The sequence below is a fragment of the Neoarius graeffei genome, chromosome 4 (genome assembly GCF_027579695.1).
Source record: "Neoarius graeffei isolate fNeoGra1 chromosome 4, fNeoGra1.pri, whole genome shotgun sequence".
Lineage (NCBI taxonomy): Eukaryota > Metazoa > Chordata > Actinopteri > Siluriformes > Ariidae > Neoarius > Neoarius graeffei.
In genome coordinates this window covers 64,256,080-64,277,344 of record NC_083572.1, presented here as the reverse complement: position 1 = coordinate 64,277,344, position 21,265 = coordinate 64,256,080, and the positions used below count along the sequence as shown (strand labels likewise).

The 21,265-nt window shown below is 43.1% G+C and overlaps 1 protein-coding gene across 3 annotated transcripts in view; it reads right to left on the bottom strand.

The window, feature by feature from the left end:
• plxnb1b (plexin b1b) overlaps positions 1-21,265 on the bottom strand; it is a 249,472-nt gene that overhangs the window by 129,590 nt on the left and 98,617 nt on the right. The window contains exons 1-2 of one of the 3 annotated variants that reach the window (XM_060919474.1): positions 20,284-20,302; positions 7,550-7,613 (exon numbers count right to left, since the gene is read on the bottom strand). The exons of 1 other annotated variant lie outside the window; for it this stretch is intronic. The gene's annotated coding sequence lies outside the window, so the exon portion shown is untranslated. Of the gene's footprint in view, positions 1-7,549; positions 7,614-20,283; positions 20,303-21,265 lie in introns of those variants that run through there. One more of the 3 variants, XM_060919473.1, reaches the window with a different exon arrangement.

Here is a 21,265-nt window from a genome sequence, read left to right as displayed (position 1 = left end):
GATTTCGAGATCCGTTCAACTTTCTGTTAATGAAGGACATTCCTGCAAAATTATGGAGAGAATCGTTGTAAATTAAAGGTTTGTCTCTCTCAAACACACAGCAGTCCAAATTTACTCACACTCCTAAATGAAATCTCACACTCCCTCTATAACAGCGTCATCCATCAGCCACTGACATTTTGGATACAGCAAACCACTCATCTCAATACGGTTACTTCGAGGTCAGGGGTCAAAGGACAGAAGGACAGCAGCCGACATCAACGTCACACATACACAAGGTTGCACTTACAGGAACTCAAAGGGGAGAAAAGACATGAGTGAATAATGAATCCTCTCAGGATGAGAGAGAGACTGCATTTTATTCGAGACCAATGTCCAGAGAGTTGCCGAGAGAGAGAGAGAGAAAGCGAGCGCTGAGAGAGAGAGAGAGAGAGAGAGAGAGAGAGAGAGAGAGAGAGAAAGCGAGCGCTGAAAGAGAGAGAAAGAGACAGAGCTGAGAGACAGAGTGAAGAGAGAGCGAGCGCTGAAAGAGAGAGAAAGCGAGCGCTGAGAGAGAGAGAGTGAAGAGAGAGCGAGAGCACTGAGAGAGAGTGAGAGAGAAAGCGAGCGCTGAGAGAGAGCACTGAGAGAGTGAGAGAGAGAGAGAGAGAGCTGAGAGAGAGAACGAGTGCTGAGAAAGCGCTGAGAGTGAGAGAAAAAGAGAGAGAGAGATGAGAGAAAGCAGAGAGAGAACAAGTGCTGAGAGAGTGCTGAGAGAGAGAGCACTGAGAGAGTGCTGAGAAAGAGTGAGAGAGAGCGAGCGCTGAGAGAGCGCTGAGAGTGAGAGCACTGAGAGAGTGCTGAGAGAGAGTGAGAGAGAGAGCGCTGAGAGAGTGCTGAGAGAGTAAGAGCACTGAGAGAGAGTGCTGAGAGAGTGAGAGAGAGCGCTGAGAGAGTGAGAGAGAGCACTGAGAGAGAGAGCGCTGAGAGAGAGCGCTGAGAGTGAGAGAGAGAGCGCTGACAGGGAGAGAGAGTGAGAGCGCTGAGAGAGTGCTGAGAGAGAGTGAGAGAGTGAGCACTGAGAGAGAGTGAGAGAGTGCTGAGAGAGAGACAGAGAAAGTGAGCACAGAGAGAGAGTGCTGAGAGAGAGGGAGAGAGCGCTGAGAGAGTGAGTGAGAGAGAGAAAGCAAGCACTGAGACAGAGAGCACTGAGAGAGCGTGAAAGAGAGAGAGTGTGAGAGAGAGAAAGCGAGCACAGAGAGAGAGTGCTGAGAGAGAGAGAGCACGTGAGACAGAGAGAGAGAGAGTGAGAGAAAGCAAGCACAGAGAGAGCGTTGAGAGAGAGCGTAAGAGTGCTGAGAGAGAGCATGAGAGAGAGAGAGAGAGAGCGAGAGAGAAAGCAAGCACAGAGAGAGAGCGCACTGAGAGAGAGAGAGAGAGAGAGAGAGCGCTGAGAGAGAGAGTGAGAGAGAAAGCGAGCACAGAGAGAGTGAGAGAGATAGTCAGAGAGAAAGCGAGCACTGAGAGAGAGCACTGAGAGAGAGAGAGCGCTGAGAGAGAGAGCGCACTGAGAGAGAGAGAGCGCTGAGAGAGTGAGAGAGAAAGCGAGCACAGAGAGTAAGAGAGATAGTGAGAGAGAAAGTGAGCACTGAGAGAGAGAAAGAGAGAGCACTGAGAGAGAGAGCGCTGAGAAAGAGAGAGACAGCAAGCGCTGACATAGAAAGAGTGCTGAGAAAGAGAGAGAGAGAGAGCGCTGAGAGAGAGAGAGCGAGCGCTGAGAAGGAGAGAGAGAGAGCGCTGAGAGAGAGAGCTGAGAGAGGGAGCGCTGAGAGAGAAAGAGCAAGCGCTGAGAGAGAGTGCTGAGAGAGAGCGCTGAGACAGAGAGAGAGCGCTGAGAGAGAGAGAGAGAGAGAGAGAGAGCGCTGAGCGAGAGAGAGCTGAGAGAGAGGGGGAGCGCTGAGAGAGAAAGAGCAAGCGCTGAGAGAGAGAGTGCTGAGAGAGAAAGAGCAAGCGCTGAGAAAGTGCTGAGAGAGAGCGCTGAGACAGAGAGAGAGAGCGCTGAGAGAGAGAGTGCTGAGAGAGAAAGAGCAAGCGCTGAGAAAGTGCTGAGAGAGAGCGCTGAGACAGAGAGAGAGAGCGCTGAGAGAGAGAGAGAGCGCTGAGAGAGAGAGAGAGCGCTGAGAGAGAGAGACAGCGCTGAGAGAGAGAGAGAGAGAGAGAGAGAGAGAATAAACCCCCACACATGCAGCACAAGAGCTTTGTAAATGGTAAAACGTAAATCATCTAAATCTGGCAGTTCCGGTTGAAAGGAAATCCTTCAGGACAAACACTCTGAAGCTCATGAACCAAACACCACCTCCACTTGGCTGATTAAGACCACAGGGATTCCCCACCATCTGGGCTGTAATGGTCTCCCCTGTGTGTGCCCAAGGGAGAGGTAAACCCTGGACTAACCTATTTTAAGGATACAGGAGATACGACTGAAGAAATGACAAATGGCTTTTCTAACGGCTGGGTTCCATCAAACGATGAGATGATGTTTATAAGGAGAAATGAGGAGTAGTGTCGGGTGGGTGGAGGTGGAGAGGGCTTCGCTCCTCATTTAAAATACAATAGCCTGTCTGCCGACTCCCATCACCCTTCCTACAGAGGACAAATGAGACAATCTGGAACCCTCTCCCACCCCCAAACACACACACGCACACACACACACACACACACACACACAATGTAAACTCTTCTCTCACATTCTGCACAATGCACAAGATACTTTGGGCATTTTTTATTGCACAATTTTAAGATCCCTAAAGAAATCCATGGCACACACAGACAAGCACATTCATACACAGAGCATTATTCACCAAAACTGCTGAACTTTATCACACAGCTTTCATTACCCAACATGTCTCTCTGTCATGGCACCTTAAAGGGACCACCTCACCCGTCCCAGAATCCAATTTGGTGTTTTTATTTACATACAGGCCACCGTGTGCTCGCTGCACTCAGTGATTCCTTTGAAACCCATCTCAAACCTTTTCTTCATCCAAGTGTCATATGTTGACGTTTTCAAGACAATATGCCTGATATTTTGTTTCCTTTTGGCCGCCTGTGAGATATCCGGAGCCAGTTCTGGTGCATTACAACAGAACAACCATATAAACAAAGAACAGATCGGTCAAAACATTTTTAAATATAACTACTTTGACAAAATAGCTTCAATTTCATGTTATAATTTATAATCGATGGCCGAGGATGTCGCCATATTACTGCAGATTGTTTGCACATTGTTGTGGAATAACCAATGTTATTCTATCCACATTCACTGGATATGAGCAATCGTGCATTCTGATAGCCTAGTAGTAGAGTAGCCAGTCAGCTCATATACCATGAGTAGAGAAAAACAAAATGGTGGTGCATATTAACCAACCGAGGACGAAATAAAAACTATACTCAAAAACAAAACCCAAAAAAATACAAACAACAAAAAATCAACAAAATATGGAATAAAAGTATTTCATGGTAAGAATGTCTCATCTCATCTCATTATCTGTAGCCGCTTTATCCTGTTCCACAGGGTCGCGAGCAAGCTGGAGCCTATCCCAGTTGACTACGGGCGAAAGGCGGGGTACACCCTGGACAAGTCGCCAGGTCATCACAGGGCTGACACATAGACACAGACAACCATTCACACTCACATTCACACCTACGCTCAATTTAGAGTCACCAGTTAACCTAACCTGCATGTCTTTGGACTGTGGGGGAAACCGGAGCACCCGGAGGAAACCCACGCGGACACGGGGAGAACATGCAAACTCCACACAGAAAGGCCCCCGTTGGCCACGGGGCTCGAACCCAGGACCTTCTTGCTGTGAGGCGACAGCGCTAACCACTACACCACCGTGCCGCCCTGGTAAGAATGTATATATATATATATATATATATATATATATATATTTTTTTTTTTTTTAATTTTTAAAGAATTATTATTATTATTATTATAGCTTTTTTTCACAAATTGCTCCTGTCATTTCGCCGGTTTGTTTACATTCTTCATCTTTCAGCATTAAAATTTGTTGAATTTTTTTTTAGACTGGTTCAAAAGCTCCAAGAAGTTTGAAAATTACAAAACTGAAATGTCCAAGGAAGAATTAAATAAATGTCTAAAGCTGTTCTATACCTCGGCACGACAGCAAGACGGCACTTTCTACAAAAAACAAAAACAAAAAAAACAACACTAAAGTCAATTAGTGCAGCCATAGATAGGTTTTTAAGAAGTCTGCCTAAGCGGAAATGATTTAGTCGGACGTTTTGAATAAAAGTTTTTAGTTATCGAATTTGCAAAAAATCAAAATCAAAATGCTCCGTTTCTCAAAATCCAGTGAATGTGGATAAAATAAAACAGTTATTCCACTCAATCTGATCGTACATGGCTTATAGACCACTCTATTAGCTCATGTACGACTTGATTTCGTGGAATAACTGTTAAATCTCAAAAATGGCAATTTACTACTGCACAGAGGCTTCTGGGAAGGGTGATCCGGCCCCTTTAACTCGCTCTTTTTCTGTCCCGCAACTGTGCGACACAAACACCAGACAGCTGGTATGAGATATAAGCTGATATAAGCACTATCACACACCTCATATTTACACTGACTCAATTACCACTTAGGGTTATTGACCCACTAACACAAATATCAACATCTACATGGGCTCCATTTTTTTCCCCCAAAGCTGTCTGAAAGTGTCTACACCATTATGCTGTCCGAGTAAAGGCTCTTGCACCTTTATCTAACTGCCTCGTTCTCCATCCAACCCCCACTCCAATACACAAGGCAGGTCATCTATCTCCCTCATCCTATTTACGTTATCTCCTCGTGCTCAACTTATCTGATTTAATATATCAAAGCCACTATGTTTAGCCATTTGCATTTGATAAAATTGCACTGCTTTTTCCATCACCAGGCTGAAGTTAATGGTCTAATCAGGTGCTCCTGAGAAGACGTGGAATTGAAGGGATCTGTGCAGTCAGGATCCTGAGGTGAGAAGACACGTCCCAATTTGTCAGATCGGCTCTGAAGCCCTCAGGGTCCAGAGGTGGGGGGAAGCAACCAGACGCTTCCCTCGTCCTCCGGGACATGGGTCTGTCATGCGTGCACAGCCTAACGTAAACACAAACTCACACCTGACAGCGCTGCTGCTGAACATATCACACCGTTAGTGGGTTTTACAACACAGCCTGCATCACACCTGCATCCGAAACAAAGAGGAAAGCAGAGCAAGACAAAACATACAGAACAAAACCAGACAAGAAAAATGAAGGGGGCAGGAATGGAAAAAAAAAAGAAAGACAAAAGGAATAGTCCAGACTTGTCTCAATCCTAATGTCTATCTCGTGGATTGGTTTTGGGCGTACAAATATCAGAAATATGTTGCAATTTCCTTGTTCAGCAAACAGAAAACCTGTTTACACAAAACTTACTAATTAAAAAAAGAAAAGGTGTTACACAGTTGCTGATGGCCCTCGTGTGTGTCCCAACAACATTCGGTTCTTTTCCCAGCATCAGGAAGTTGTCGTTCGTGCTCATCAACAGGACACTACAGATAAGAGTCGACCATCCTGAGCGCAGGTTCCTGTCTGTGTGGAGTTCTGCATGTTCTCGCATCCCCCCACCATCACCACCCCCCGCCCCCACCTCCTAAGCTCATGTTGGGTGAAGGGGGCGTGAGTGTGTGAATGTGTGTACACGGTGCCTTGTAATACAGGGTGTATTCCTGCCTCAAGTCCTGTGTTCCCAGGAAAGGCTCCAGATCCACTGGGTCCCTGAGCACGATAAAGCAGCTACTGAACACAAACGAACAAATGAATGAATGAATGAATGAATGAATGAATATGTTTTGTCTGATAGCTGATGTCCAAATTCTGAAGGTGGGTAAAAAAATAAAAAATAAATAAAACAAAAACAACTCTGATGAAATTGCTCAACATGCTTTGTCTGAGACAGGATAATATCAACTGTATAGTGCATTAAGTCAAATTAAATCCAGTGCTGAAATGAGCATGTAAGCTCTGATAGATATTTAAATGATGTTACAAAGTAAAGACTCATCACTCATACACAAATAAAATAAATAAATAAATAAATAAATAAATAATTTTAAAAATCATAAAAAAAAGCATACACAACGACCTCTGACATTCTACTTTCTGAACTTTGGCCCATGCTGCCAAATTAGTTTATTGGCTAATTAGGACCTTCATTTTTATCTCCATTTTGTAAAGCTGTGAAAGAAAGAAAGCTGCAAAAGAAAGCTGTGAAAGAAAGCTGCAAGAGAAAGAATGAAAGAAAGAAAGTTGTGAAAGAAAGAAATCAGTGAAAGAAAGAACGAAGGAAAAAAGCTGTGAAAGAAAACTGCAAAAAGAAAGAAAGCTGCAAAAGAAAGCTACGAAAAGAAAGAAAGAAAGCTGCAAAAGAAAGCTGTGAAAGAAAGAAAGAATGAAAGAAAGCTGCAAAAAAAAGCTGTGAAATAAAGAAAGAAAACTGTGAAAGAAAGCTGCAAGAGAAAGAAAGAACGAAAGAAGGAAAGCTGTGAAAGAAAGAAATCTGTGAAAGAAAAAGAAAGAAGGAAAAAAAGCTGTGAAAGAAAACTGCAAAAAGAAAGAAAGCTGCGAAAGAAAGCTGCAAGAGAAAGAAAGAATGAAAGAAAGAAAGCTAAGAAAGAAAGAAGCTGTGAAAGAAAACTGAAAAGAAAGAAAGCTGCGAAAGAAAGAAAGCTGCGAAAAAAAGTTGAGAAAGAAAGACGGAAGGAAATAAGCTGTGAAAGAAAACTGCGAAAAGAAAGCTGCGAAAGAAAGAAAGCTGTGAAAGAAAGCTGCAAGAGAAAGAAAGAAAGAAAGAAAGAAGGAAAAAAGCTGTGAAAGAAAACTGTGAAAAGAAAGAAAGCTGCGAAAGAAAGAAAGCCGCGAAAGAAAATTGTGAAAAGAAAGAAAGCTGCGAAAGAAAGCTGTGAAAAGAAAAAAAAGGTGTGAAAGAAAGAAAGCTACAAAAGAAAACTGCAAAAGAAATCAAAGAAAAGAAAAGAGAGAGAGAGAGAGAACTCACTCACCTACAAAATACACCTGGATGTGAATCAGACACAGAATGAACAAATGAATGAGACTAAACCGTGTGTGTGTGTGTGTGTGTGTGTGTGTGTGTGTGTGTGTGTGTGTGTGTGTGTGCGTGTGTGTGTGCGTGCATTTTGTATAAATGCTCTTTCAACTCATTATGATTCAGGACAATGACTGATACCAGACATCAAAGTAATAAAAAAAGAGGGAGAAAAAGAAAGATGGGGGTGACATTGCAACGGACATGAGACACTAGACATGAGACGACAAGGAGAAACTGTGTCCCTGTCAGCTCTCTCTCTCTCTCTCCCCCCTTAACTCTGTAAACCTCACACGTCCATTATTCTGTCTCTCTCTTTCCCTCATTCCCACTGATCAGACAGCACACAGCCCATGTGTGACTAAAAGGAAGACACGGCTCAAGAGCACAGGACAGCGAGATGATTTGATTTGATTACTCACGTCTGCTTACTCCAGTCAGAGCCATCTTTCTTCCACACAGCTCATACTCGGGGACGAGGTCACCCTGGATTTATGGATGTAAAGAAAAAGCAGACAGGATGAGGGAGGAAAAGAAGAAACACGAGAGAAGGGTAACAGAGGTAGAGAAAGACAAGCACAGAAGGAGAGGCGTGGCCCATGGGCCAACAAGTGTGAGGTGAAGGAGGAAAGAGGAGAAAGAGCAGGTAGTGGTGTTCTTCACATGTACACACACGCTTGGAACAGTAAACAACTGCTGAGCTTTGATTCCACTGATTACCCAAGAACCTGATGAAATTAAGGAGGCAGTTACAGTTACTCTCACGCCCTCTTTAACCCACTCCAGACCGTGTGTGTGGGTGGAGGGTGGATCTGTACGCTCAGAAACATTAGGCAGATCTCCTGAACATCTAACTGCATTGCCAGCGGCCATACAAGGGCTCTGCCCACACACACACACACACACACACACACACACACACACACACACGAGACTAAAAAGTGGGCTGAATAAAACAAAATGCTCCTTTCATGTGATGTATTGTGTAAACAGCAGGTCGGTGCGATACGACTGATGACAATATTGCGATATATTCACATTATGATGCCTTTTCTAATCAGTAAAGCTAGACGCTCTTTCGAGTTCATAAAATCAGTGAAATTTAGTTCCCTCTGAAATTTGCTCATTGTGATATAGGTTTATTTCTGTAATATCTAAAAAAACCAACAACCCAAAAACAGGTCATTCTGTGGCTGGGAAGTTATTTAATTTGAGGGGATTAAAGCAAACAATGTGCATGAAATCATGTGCTTCGCGCAGTCAAGCAGACAGAGGAAGTCTGTGTTCGCATGCACAGGTTTACCTTGACCGTGCACTGAGTTACATCATTCTGTCACTAAACGGACAGCCGATCACACCGAGGTGCTCGCTGGCCGCCGATATTTATTAGTTTGGGCCTGCGTTTCCTTTCCTTCGCATACGCCTTTTGTTTTTTTCGCAGTGCGGTTTCCATCAAATCCTGCGCTCTGATTGGCTGGCGAGCGGGTCCGTATCCTACGATACAGAGCCCGGTTATGGACCTCTGGCGACTCGCTCGTTCACAACAACAACAAACATAGTTGAATTTTTTGTCAACATTTATCTTTTTTTTTGTAAGATTTATTTATAAGATTATCAAAAATCTTGTAAATTTTTGCCAGCATTTCAAGAGAATAGCATTAATTTTACATCATGGATAGCGATAACGACAGTGTTCACAGCGAAAGTGAGTTTTACTACCCTGAGGAAGAAGAAATAAAAGAAAACATTTCAGGAGAAAGCTAAAAACCTCTAACTTGCTAACGCCAAGCAAAAACATGGCTGAATCCTGAATGACTCAATTTTGTATAAATAGGGGACTACATAGGCGGCAAAATGTAGTTTTTTTCCCCTGCCATGGAAGTGCACTTGTATACTGAGGAGAAAGCAATTTGCATTACAGCCGTGAATGAGGATTCAAAATAGCGGCTCGCCTCGCCTCAGTTTTCCCTTTTGGGCACTCTCGTTTTCTGTTAGAATTTGGTAAAGAAAAAAATAAATATATTATTTACCAGCTTAAGGTCAGTCCGTATGGTGAAATACCGTGACCTCGGCCTTGAATACTGACGTCAGTACTTTCAAGACCTCGGTCACTGTATTTCATGATACGGACCTCCCACCTGGTAAAAAACATATTTCTTCTCGCTTTCCATTACTGTAGTCGGTCTTTCATCCTTCATTCCTCCATTTTTCTCTCCTGTTTCAAATTTGTATCCCACAATGCCTTGCGTGAACGGGGAAAGCCCACCATGTGATGCATGACGTAGTATCTTGTATTGCGTCATGGTGAAGCAGGAAAAAACAGTGGAGAATTTAGTGCCACATGGCCCTAAGTTCATTAATTGTTCTTTTTTTTTTTAAACTAATAAAATTGGAAGTTTGTGATTCGAATTCAGTCGCTTTCGGTCCACGAAACAAAAATAATTGGGTGTCAGGGAAAATTCTTCTTTTTATGACCTAAACTTGACCAATCTGAAAGGCAGTCTAGCTTTAAAGGTAGACTGTGCCTTTACAACACCACTGCTAATCATTTGAACAAGTGACTGATGCCATAACGTTGATTTTTTTGGCTTTATTTGGATAATCTACTGTAGGTGCTGCGTCAACAACCTGTCAGACTCAGTTCCATTTAATTCAAGTCCGTTTTATTGGTAGAGCACTTTTAACAATAGACATGATGATGAAGATTTAGGTCCCAAACAAGCAAAGCAGAGCGGTGAGGAAAAACACCCCAAGAAGATACGAGAACAAAACCTTCTCAAAATGGAACTCATCCTCTTCTCGGTTACACCAGATATTGGGATTATTAACTACTTATTAACGGAGCACGAGGTCTTGACGGGAAAATATCAGACCGAGGTCTTGACAGTACGGCTCGGTCTGTACAAAAGGACAGAGGTCTGATATTTTCCCGTAAAGCCAGAGCAAGCGAGGTTAATAAGGAGTTTATTAAATGGCTTTTTTATTTCTAAGATTAAAATAGACGGCCATTATAATGAGGCGTGACGCTGCTTTCAGTCATGTCGTATTTGTAACGTAGTTGAATCACATATGCAGAATAAACGGCTAGCGGTTTCAAAACTGAATTTCTGTTAGCGGTTTCTGCATGCTCATTTCTTGAATAACTCAGTGAATCTTGTTTGTCTTTTGCGTTTCGGCAGTTTTTGATTCCGCTTTGATTTCCAATTAATCTTTTTTTGTTGTTTTGTTTCTGTTTGCTTTTTGCAACATTGAAAGCCTTGGAAAGAAAGTCAGTAATCGCTCCGGGCATTACGGGAAAATACTGCCTGCCAAAGAACCAATCAGAGCGCACGATTTTACTGGAAGTAGCTCGTGGCATATGATAAAAATCATGAGTTTTCTCCAGCTATATACTGTAAAGTCAGTAGACTATAAGGAGTAGTGAGTGCGCTGAAAGGATGTTCAGTACGAATCTTTGGGAATAAAAGCACAGGACAGTCTTTATGGTTACAGCAGCAGTTCTTAGGTACAGTATCCTGGTGCAATTATCTACTGAAGTAAGGAGGAATGTCTGAAAAACATGTGTATGCATATTACTTTGCCTGGTAGGGCTGTGCAATGAGATTATATACAGAGCCGTCCATAATTATTGCCCCCCCCCACACACACACACAAAGGTTAGTAAAAATGGTTAGAAAAAAATCTAGCTTTTGGCAGCTTCATCTCACACTGAAAAAAATGAGAAAAATACACACACACAGAGACAGAGAGAGAGAGAGCGAAAGAGAGAAAGAAAGCGAGAGAGCGTGAGAGAGAGAGCAAGAGAAACAGAGAAAGTGAGCGAGCGAGAGAGAGAGAAAGAGCTGAGAGAGAGACAGGCAGAGAGAAAGAGAGAGTGAGAGAGAGAAAGCGCTGAGAGAGAGAGATCTGAGAGAGACAGAGAGAGCGCTGAGAGAGAGAGCTGAGAGAGAGAGCGCTGAGAGAGAGAGAGAGCTGAGAGAGAGAGAGCACTGAGAGAGAGAGACCTGAGAGAGAGAGACCTGAGAGAGCGAGAGTGCTGAGAGAGAGAGCTGAGAGAGAGAGAGAGAGAGAGAGAGAGAGAGAGTGCTGAGAGAGCTGAGAGACAGCGCTGAGAGAGACCTGAGAGAGCGAGAGTGCTGAGAGAGCTGAGAGAGAGAGAGAGACCTGAGAGAGCGAGAGTGCTGAGAGAGAGAGAGAGAGAGAGAGAGAGAGAGAGAGAGAGAGAGAGACCTGAGAGAGTGCTGAGAGAGAGAGAGCTGAGAGAGAGAGTGCTGAGAGAGAGACCTAAGAGACAGAGAGAGAGAGAGCTGAGAGAGAGAGAGAGAGCGCTGAGAGAGAGAGAGCTGAGAGAGAGAGAGAGCACTGAGAGAGAGACCTGAGAGAGTGCTGAGAGAGAGCTGAGAGTGAAAGAGAGAAAGAAAGTGAGAGAGCGTGAGAGAGAGAGCAAGAGAAACAGAGAAAGTGAGAGAGCGTGAGAGAGAGAGCAAGAGAAACAGAGAAAGTGAGAGAGCGAGAGAGAGAGAAAGCGCTGAGAGAGAGGCAGAGAGAAAGTGAGAGAGTGAGAGAGAGAAAGCGCTGAGAGAGAGCGCTGAGAGAGAGCTGAGAGAGAGAGAGAGAGCTGAGAGAGAGAGCGCTGAGAGAGACAGAGAGAGAGCACTGAGAGAGCGCTGAGAGAGAGAGAGAGAGAGAGAGAGCGCTGAGAGAGAGCTGAGAGAGAAAGCTGAGAGTGCTGAGAGAGAGAGCGCTGAGAGAGACAGAGAGAGAGAGCGCTGAGAGAGACAGAGAGAGAGAGCTGAGAGGGAGAGAGCTGAGAGAGAGAGCGCTGAGAGAGAGAGAGTGCTGAGAGAGAGAGTGCTGAGAGAGACAGAGAGAGAGAGCTGAGAGGGAGAGCGCTGAGAGAGAGAGCGCGCTGAGAGAGAGTGCTGAGAGAGCTGAGAGAGACAGAGAGAGCGCTGAGAGAGAGAGCGCTGAGAGAGAGAGAGCTGAGAGGGAGAGCGCTGAGAGAGAGAGCGCTGAGAGAGCACTGAGAGAGAGAGAGCGCTGAGAGAGAGAGTGCTGAGACAGCTGAGAGAGACAGAGAGAGTGCTGAGAGAGAGCTGAGAGAAAAAGAGAGAGTGCTGAGAGAGAGAGCTGGAGAGAGAGAGAGAGAGAGAGAGAGAGAGAGAGAGAGACAGAAAGCAAGTGAAAGCGAGAGAGCAAGAGAGAAAGCGAAAGAGAGAGACAGAAAGTGAGTGAAAGTGAGAGAAAGTGAAAGAGCAAGAGAGAAAGCAAGATCAAGAGAGAAAGCAAGTGAAAGTGAGAAAAAGCAAGAGAGCAAGAGAGAGAGAAAGCAAGCAAGCGAGAGAGAGAGAAAATGAGAGAGCAAGAGAGAGAGAAAGCCAGAGAGCGCAAGAGAGAGAGAGAGAGAGAGAGAGAGAGAGAGAGAGAGAGAGGCAGAGAGAAAGCGAGTGAAAGCGAGAGAGACAGAGAGAAAGCGAGTGAAAGCGAGAGAGCAAGAGAGAAAGTGAGAGGGAGAGAGAAAGCGAGTGAAAGCAAGAGAGAAAGCGAGAGAGAGAGAGAAAGCGAGAGAGAGAGAAAGCGAAAGAAAGCCAGAGAGCAAGAGAAAGCAAGAGAGAGAAAGCAAGAGAGAAAGTGAGAGAGAGAGAAAGAGAGCGCTGAGAGAGACAGCTGAGAAATAGAGAGAGAAAGCGAGTGGAAGCAAGAGAGAAAGAGAGTGAAAGCGAGAGAGAGAGAAAAAGAGCGCTGAGAGAGAGCTGAGAAAATAGAGAGAGAGAGAAAGCAAGTGAAAGTGAGAGAAAGCAAGAGAGAAAGCGAGAGAGAGAGAGAGCAAATAAACACTTTTACTTTTGTGATCAATAAAATGTAGTTTGTTTTTTGTTTTTTTTCTCGTTATTGAACCCATTTGTCTGCCCGCTGACAATAATAAAAAAGACTAATCGCCCAAACACAGGTCTGTTTGCCTCCGGCTGGTGATTTGTCCACCTCTGCTGATTAGTGAGTGCTCTCAAAAAACATCACGACATGCCGTTACACAAACAACTCAAATATAACACTACCTGGCAAACTGAAACAACCAAAAAAGTGTTCCTGAAGGTTTTGATCATTTATTAGTTTTATCCACAACACAAATCAAGTACCTGATGGCTTTAGTGGTCGTTAAACATTTAAAGTGAACGTCTATATATGAAGGTGGCCGTGCCGGTACCTGTGTTGATGGATGAAAGAATGAAATCGGAGTGAAAGAAACTACTGAAAAAGCACAGCTGAATATCAGAGTACATGCTGTGGAAATGTATCGCAAATATTCAGGATTGTGATTTGATTTTCTGACATTATCACCTAGCTCAAGGTGAGAGCATCATTAACACTGTACAGCTGTGCATGGAGGGAAAGTGTGCGGGTACGAGTGATCACATGACACAGGCTGTCAGATCTCTGAAGTGCTGATTAACAGATTAAGGAGGACAGACTTCCTCTTCCGCAGATAAAAAATAATTTATATCCCACAGTACACACACACACACACACACACACACACACACACACACACACACACACACACACACACACAATTCACTCTGTGGTCCCTGATCAGTATGTGTAATTTAATGCCTGTCTGCTAAAGCTAATCTCTACTGTGCATGTGTGTGTGTGTGTGTGCTGCACAAAGAAGATAGGTGGGTGAGTGCAGCAATATATTTTGATGAAAAAGTGTGTGTGTTCAAGTGGGAGCAGCTGAGTAAACACACAGAGACAGGACAAATGGACTGGCCTCAGTTTACGGAAACCTCCTGATGTACAGTAACTCCTTTACAAATCAGCACAACACACACAGTCACACATACCTTTTCTATTCATGCACACAAACACTGGCATCAACAGAAACCTGTGTGTTCAAACCTCGTGCTTCCGTACTACATAACATACGGTGTCAAGTTCTAACATTTCAAGCTAACTCGATTGATTTGACCGTAAAACAGCAAAAACTTCTCACAACAATCCAAATACACTGCTCATACAAATATTAAGTAGCTTCAACAGATCTGACCTTTGCCTATTTTTCACATGAATCCCTCTTTAAAATGTGCTGTTCGTAAGCAGAACCATAACCGGTCAGGTTGGTGACTCACAGTGCCACACGTCTGTTACTAAATGGCCGAACAGAAGCAGACCGGTCTGCTCCGACAGGACGCACACGCTGAGAACTGAACATTTAGTCACTTTTACGCGATGAATAGCGCACGTGTGGGCACCACACACAAACACTCATTTATATGATAAAAAAAGAGCAACTGCATCAATTCAGAGAAAGCGAACACGTGCTTTCATGGGTATCCAGTTATCTCATCTCATCTCATTATCTCTAGCCGCTTTATCCTGTTCTACAGGGTCGCAGGCAAGCTGGAGCCTATCCCAGCTGACTACGGGCGAAAGGCGGGGTACACCCTGGACAAGTCGCCAGGTCATCACAGGGCTGACACATAGACACAGACAACCATTCACACTCACATTCACACCTACGGTCAATTTAGAGTCACCAGTTAACCTAACCTGCATGTCTTTGGACTGTGGGGGAAACCGGAGCACCCAGAGGAAACCCACGCAGACAACATGCAAACTCCGCACAGAAAGGCCCTCGCCGGCCACGGGGCTCGAACCCGGACCTTCTTGCTGTGAGGCGACAGCGCTAACCATTACACCACCGTGCCGCCCCGGGTATCCAGTTATTTAGCACAAAAGCCTTTTAGCACAACTCTGGATTATGGTCACAATAATCGAAAAAAAAATACTCTTCTTGATATAGGAAGGGGTTTATTATGATTGCTTAGACTCTTGTACGCTGCATAAATGGGAATAAAAAAATATATTTTTTGAGAGTTAAAATCGACCGCAAAGTTGGCATTGGAGCTGCCCCGCTGAGCCAGCCAGCCCTGAGTGCGTGACGTCACAGCAGGAACCGATTTTAAGGCCGAGGTCTTTTACAGCTATAGACCAAAGTCACATAAATAAAAATTAACGGTGAAAGTAAGAAATACCGTTACCGACTTGCTCAATTAAGACTGCTTTGACTCCACTGATTGTGGGTTGACTCTCATTAAAACAGGAGTGGTGTTATAACTTATGCAACATACATGTACATGCATGCATTTTCACTGATAAAACGTAAAAGGCTAATTAAATAATCAGATGAACTGAGACAATCACATTCTGAAGCAAATTATATAATCTTATACCGGTAACTTAAACACACAATACAAGTTACATGTATTAATCTAAATGCAGATAAACAACGAGTGTTGTTGTTTTTGTTGTTTTGTATCCAAATGAGAGTCGCATCTTACCCGTCTGTGTTCTCGCTTCTTGAAAGCCGATCTTGTGGCTGATTGTTTCAAAACAATCTGACTTTCAGTTGTTCGTTCGGTTCTCCATTCAGTCGCCTCTTCCATGTAAGGGCGAGATATTGCTGCTGAGGCGAGCATATCCAGTGGAGAAATCAGACGGCTGGTCCACTCATTCTCCATTTTCTCCATACTGAGTACTCCGCCATTACTGCTCGGCTCAGGCAATTACTAAAACCCAGGATGGGACATCACCCGTTTTAGCAACAACCACGGGGAGGTCACTGCCCGAGCGATAATATGTCACGTCCCGTTCCGTCCCGGGTTTTAGCGACAACCCTCAGCTCACACTCTGGGAGAACGGGTGCAACTGAACTTACTTTCCTTTTCTTGTAATTTTCTTTTCCTTTAATTGTTAGTACTGCACCCTCTTTCAATACGGGCTTATAGCCAACGCTCCTCAACAGATCAGAAGTCTCGTACAGTCTTCAGTAAAATGTGCAGAGCAGAGGAGAGACCACTTCGTAGGCGCCCGATGTGCCCGTGAACTTCTCGCAAAATGCGTCCAAATCTTTGCAGTTTGAACATTCTTGGGCCATGAATGCAACATAAATCCACCTTCTGTCGTGTTGCTGCACCCGACAGTAACACATCTACATGGCATGGTGATAAATTAGCTCAAAATGGAGGATCGGAGTTGCAGTCAGTTCTGTGTTTTAGTATAGCGGAAATGGCGATGAGACCGATAGACTTCCTGCTGTGACATCACAGATGTCAAGGTCATTCACTCAGACCGCTACCTATATGAATCATTTTAATTGTAAAAATTACTATATTAGATTTATTGTTAACGCTTAAAACTATTCCTGTGCCATTCTTGAGGTCTCAACGCATTTATAAACAAAAAGTGAGGCCATGGCTCTGCGTATATGCTTTAAGGATCAGTTATTGATCCCTGAAACATGGACTGAAAATCCGATTCTTTGGTGTCTTTGGATATTTGTAGTTAAGCCATAACAAACCTTGAAATGTGGGCACCTTCATAGATGACTTCAGTCACTTCTGATCATATCACAAATTCAACTGTCAATAATTACTCATCTCATTATCTCTAGCCGCTTTATCCTTCTATAGGGTCGCAGGCAAGCTGGAGCCTATCCCAGCTGACTACGGGCGAAAGGCGGGGTACACCCTGGACAAGTCGCCAGGTTATCACAGGGCTGACACATAGACAACCATTCACACTCACATTCACACCTACGGTCAATTTAGAGTCACCAGTTAACCTAACCTGCATGTCTTTGGATTGTGGGGGAAACCGGAGCACCCGGAGGAAACCCACGCGGGCACGGGGAGAACATGCAAACTCCACACAGAAAGGCCCTCGCCGGCCCCGGGGCTCGAACCCAGGACCTTCTTGCTGTGAGGCGACAGCGCTAACCACTACACCACCGTGCCGCCCCTCAATAATTACTCATTTGCCAAATCAATAAATTAATCATGAGCTTATGTCTCTTGCCCTGCTTGACAACATGTGTTTTGCTATTCCTGTTTTCATATGTATCTGACTAATACAGCTAATTAGTCAAATTAATATATCAATTGTTTATAATACAGCAATTGTGAAGCAAGAAGAAGATGAAGAAGATGAGATTACGCTAAGATGTAAGGGTTGTTTGATCATCAAGGCAAATCTCTGCACAGATTACAGACAATTTGCACAAATCAATCGGATCAAAAACAGCCTGCACTTTACTTAAATAATAATAAAGTCTATTGTGTTTTTCGTTGTTCTTTAAACCTGTCGTTGAAATAACAATGGGATAAATGGCAAAAATGTTCACTTCTCTACTCCTATTGTTTTCTTTTAATTGAGCACTCGGTGAACAGAAATGGATGTATATACTATGACATCCACCATAGTGTGGAAATGCATCAACAGCCATGGTCAACTCGTGTCTTTAAACATGATCAGTAAGTACTCATAATAAAGATTAAGTGTTCTTGGATCTTGTGCTAAATAATTTAGAGTTGTGCTAACAGACTTTAGAACTTGTGCTAAAAGACTTTGGATTTGTGCTAAAAGACTTTTGTGCTAAATAACCGTAAACCCTTTCATGCCATGTGAAAGTACTGTGAATCAATAATTATCGGAAAGGACCAAATCAGTCAGTATGTTTACATGCACGCTATTATTCCACTATTATTCAGAATATATTAATATTCTTAATTTGATACGGGTCATGTAAACAAAAGGGAAAACCGAGCTGAGCTGCTATTTTGAATCCTCATTCACGGCTGTAATGCAAATTGCTTCCTCCTCGGTATACAAGTGCACTTCCATGGCAGGAAAAAAAACTACATTTTGCCGCCTATGTAGTCCCCTATTTATACAAAATTGAGTCATTCAGGATTCAGACATGTTTTTGCTCGGTGTTGGCAGCAGTTACAGGTTTTTAGCTTTCTCCTGAAATGTTTTCTTTTATTTCTTCTTCCTCAGGGTAGTAAAACTCGCTTTCGCTGTGAACACTGTCGTTATCGCTATCCATGCTGTAAAATTAATGCTATTCTCCTGAGAAATGCGAAAATAAATGTTGACAAAAATTGCTACGATGTTTGTTGTTATTGTGAACGAGCGAGTCGCCAGAGGTCCGTAACTGGGGTCCGTAACTGGGGTCCATATCGTAAGATACAGACCCGCTCACCAGCCAATCAGAGCGCAGGATTTGATGGAAACTGGACCGCGAAAAAAATAATTAACAGTTATTCCATGAAATCAAGTCGTACGTGAGTTGATAGGCTATAAGCCATGTACAACGAGATTGAGTGGAATAACTGTTTTATTTTATCCACATTCACTGGATTTTGAGAAACAGAGCATTTTGATTTTGATTTTTCACAAATTTGATAAATAACTTTATACAATTTCCGCTTAGGCGGACTTCTTAAAAACCTATCGATGGCTGCACTAATTGACTTTAGTGTTGTTGTTTTTTTGTAGAAAGTGCCGTCTTGCTGTCGTGCCGAGATATAGAATAGCTTTGGACATTTATTTAATTCTTCCTTGGACATTTCAGTTCTGTAATTTTCACTTATTTGAGCTTTTGAACCAGTCTAAAAAAAATTCAAGAAATTTTAATGCTTAAAGATGAAGAATTTAAACAAATCAGTGAAATGACAGGAGCAATTTGTGAAAAATGCTATAATAATTCATGAAAAAACATTTCTTACCATCAAATATTTTCATTCTATATTTTGTTGGGGGTTTTTGTGTGTTTTTTGGGGTTTTTTGTTTTTGAGTAGTTTTTATTTCGTCCACGGTTGGTTCAGCAACATGCTCCACCATTTTGTTTTTTTCTGCTCACGGTATCAGGGCTCGACATTAACTTTTAAACCCACTTTCCCTGGGGGGAACGTGGGGGTAAATTTTCACTTGACCCCCATTATTATCATGTGCCCCCTATTTTGCGAGTACTACTTTTTTTTAGGAAAACCATAGAATAGTTGTGAATTGCAACATAAAATGAAGATCACACATTGAGTTGAAGTTTGGTTATTGATTAAGTATATTATTATTAAGTTTGGTTACTTTTTCCTTGTAACGGATTTTTTTTCAATTCACATGCATGCAGCTGTTGTAAAGGTCAGTGTGTTTGTGTACAACTCTCTCAGACTGTTGGTTCATTACTCGATAATGTAGAAATCATAAAATAGAAATCTATAACAAAGTTTGTATGAAGAAAACAATAGGGTGCCAAGACTTTTGAATGGAAGTCATCTCATCTCATTATCTCTAGCCGCTTTATCCTGTTCTACAGGGTCGCAGGCAAGCTGGAGCCTATCCCAGATGACTACGGGCGAAAGGCGGGGTACACCCTGGACAAGTCGCCAGGTCATCACAGGGCTGACACATAGACACAGACAACCATTCACACTCACATTCACACCTACGGTCAATTTAGAGTCACCAGTTAACCTAACCTGCATGTCTTTGGACTGTGGGGGAAACCGGAGCACCCGGAGGAAACCCACGCGGACACGGGGAGAACATGCAAACTCCACACAGAAAGGCCCTCGCTGGCCACGGGGCTTGAACCCGGACCTTCTTGCTGTGAGGCGACAGCGCTAACCACTACACCACCGTGCCGCCCATGAAGAGTCTTTTAATTAATAAAAATAAAGAAAAAACACTGAATTAGAAGGTGTTTCCAAAGTTTTGACTGGTACTGTGTGCGCCTGGCTATGAGAAAAGAGAACGAGTGCATGTCGGTAAAGAGAGGAAACAGCAGCAGTTTACATAACCACGGTCAGAGAGAGAAAGTGAGAGACACAAGAGCTCAGGCCCAGATTAAAGCAGCGAGAGAGGAGGAGAGCTGAGCAAAGGAAAAGGAATATGAAAACAAACGGATAAATGCTACTGTTGGAAGACCGCCCCATGCCCTCGCTCCAGGATAAATGAAAGCAGACCTTAACACGAGGAATAGCTCTTAAAAAGTGCAGGGTTGTGGTTTCGGAAATGCATTTGTCATAAGTGTTGTGTTAAGGCACATGGCCTGAGGGCTTGTGTGACTGCGTGTGGTGTGTGTCTTAAGAATGTGTACTGGTGTCCAGAAAGCTCAAAGACGGAGACTACTTCTTTTGGACTAAATTACACAACGCTCGTCAAGAAAAAAATACTTTTCAGCCTACCTTAATGTGCTTTCAAGAAGCAGCCTGTAGTCTGATATGTATCAGCCTGACTTTAGAAACTGATCTTGAACATGAAATGTCTGCATTCCTTTGAAAATCTCAGTCCTACAAGTCAGATATGAACCTACCTCTGCAGCCGGCAGGTCTGTTTCGGATGCCCTGTGATCAGAAACTACACACACCTGCACTACCAGCAAGCCGAACCCATAAAAGGAGCAAAGAAGCTTAGGAATGACTCATTTACAGTAAGGACATCATGTTAGGTTTGTGATAATTATTCACATCCACACATGTTCGAACCAGGCTAGAACAAGTGGGAAAAGTGTTTAGCAGAATGTAATATGGTTCGCAGCTCAGACAGGCACACATGGAAAAGTTACCAGTCGCTCTTAAACAGTAAGGCAAAACATACAAAACAGCACATCATTACACAATTTACAACCCCGATTCCAAAAAAGTTGGGACGCTGAGGAAACTGTAAATAAAAACAGAACGTGATGATTTGCAAATCATGGAAACCTGATATTTCATTGAAAATGGTACAAAGACAACACGTGAAATATCGAAAGTGAGAAATTGTATTGTTTTTTGAAAAATATATGCTCATTTGGAATTTGATGTCAGCAACATATTTCAGAAAATTTGGGACGGGGCAACAAAAAAGTTAAAAAGTTGTATAATGCTAAATAACATGTCAAATGTCGAAACTGTGAAATTGTATTGTTTTTTGGAAAATTGTATTGTTTTTTGGAACAGACTTACACCTCCAGATGCCGCAGGAAAGCAACAGACATTTCAAAAGACTCTTCACACCCCGCAGTGGCGGCTGGTAGTCTTTCAAACAGGGGAGGCTGGTCGGTTACGATATTTCCAGATTTTAAAAGAAAAAACACATCAATTTTGCCCATACTCTTGCCTCTGATCTGGCTGATTGTTGGCAGCGTCACAAACTGTGAAATAACAGGTTCTTTTGGCCCATTAGCCTACTGTCCAATATACATGATGGTGGTGTTGGGGGGGGGGGTATATTTTAACATTTTATATTTTAAAATTGTGGCATTTTGTTTAAAAATTGACCTCGGCTGTGTTTTTGTTTAAAAATGTTTTCCA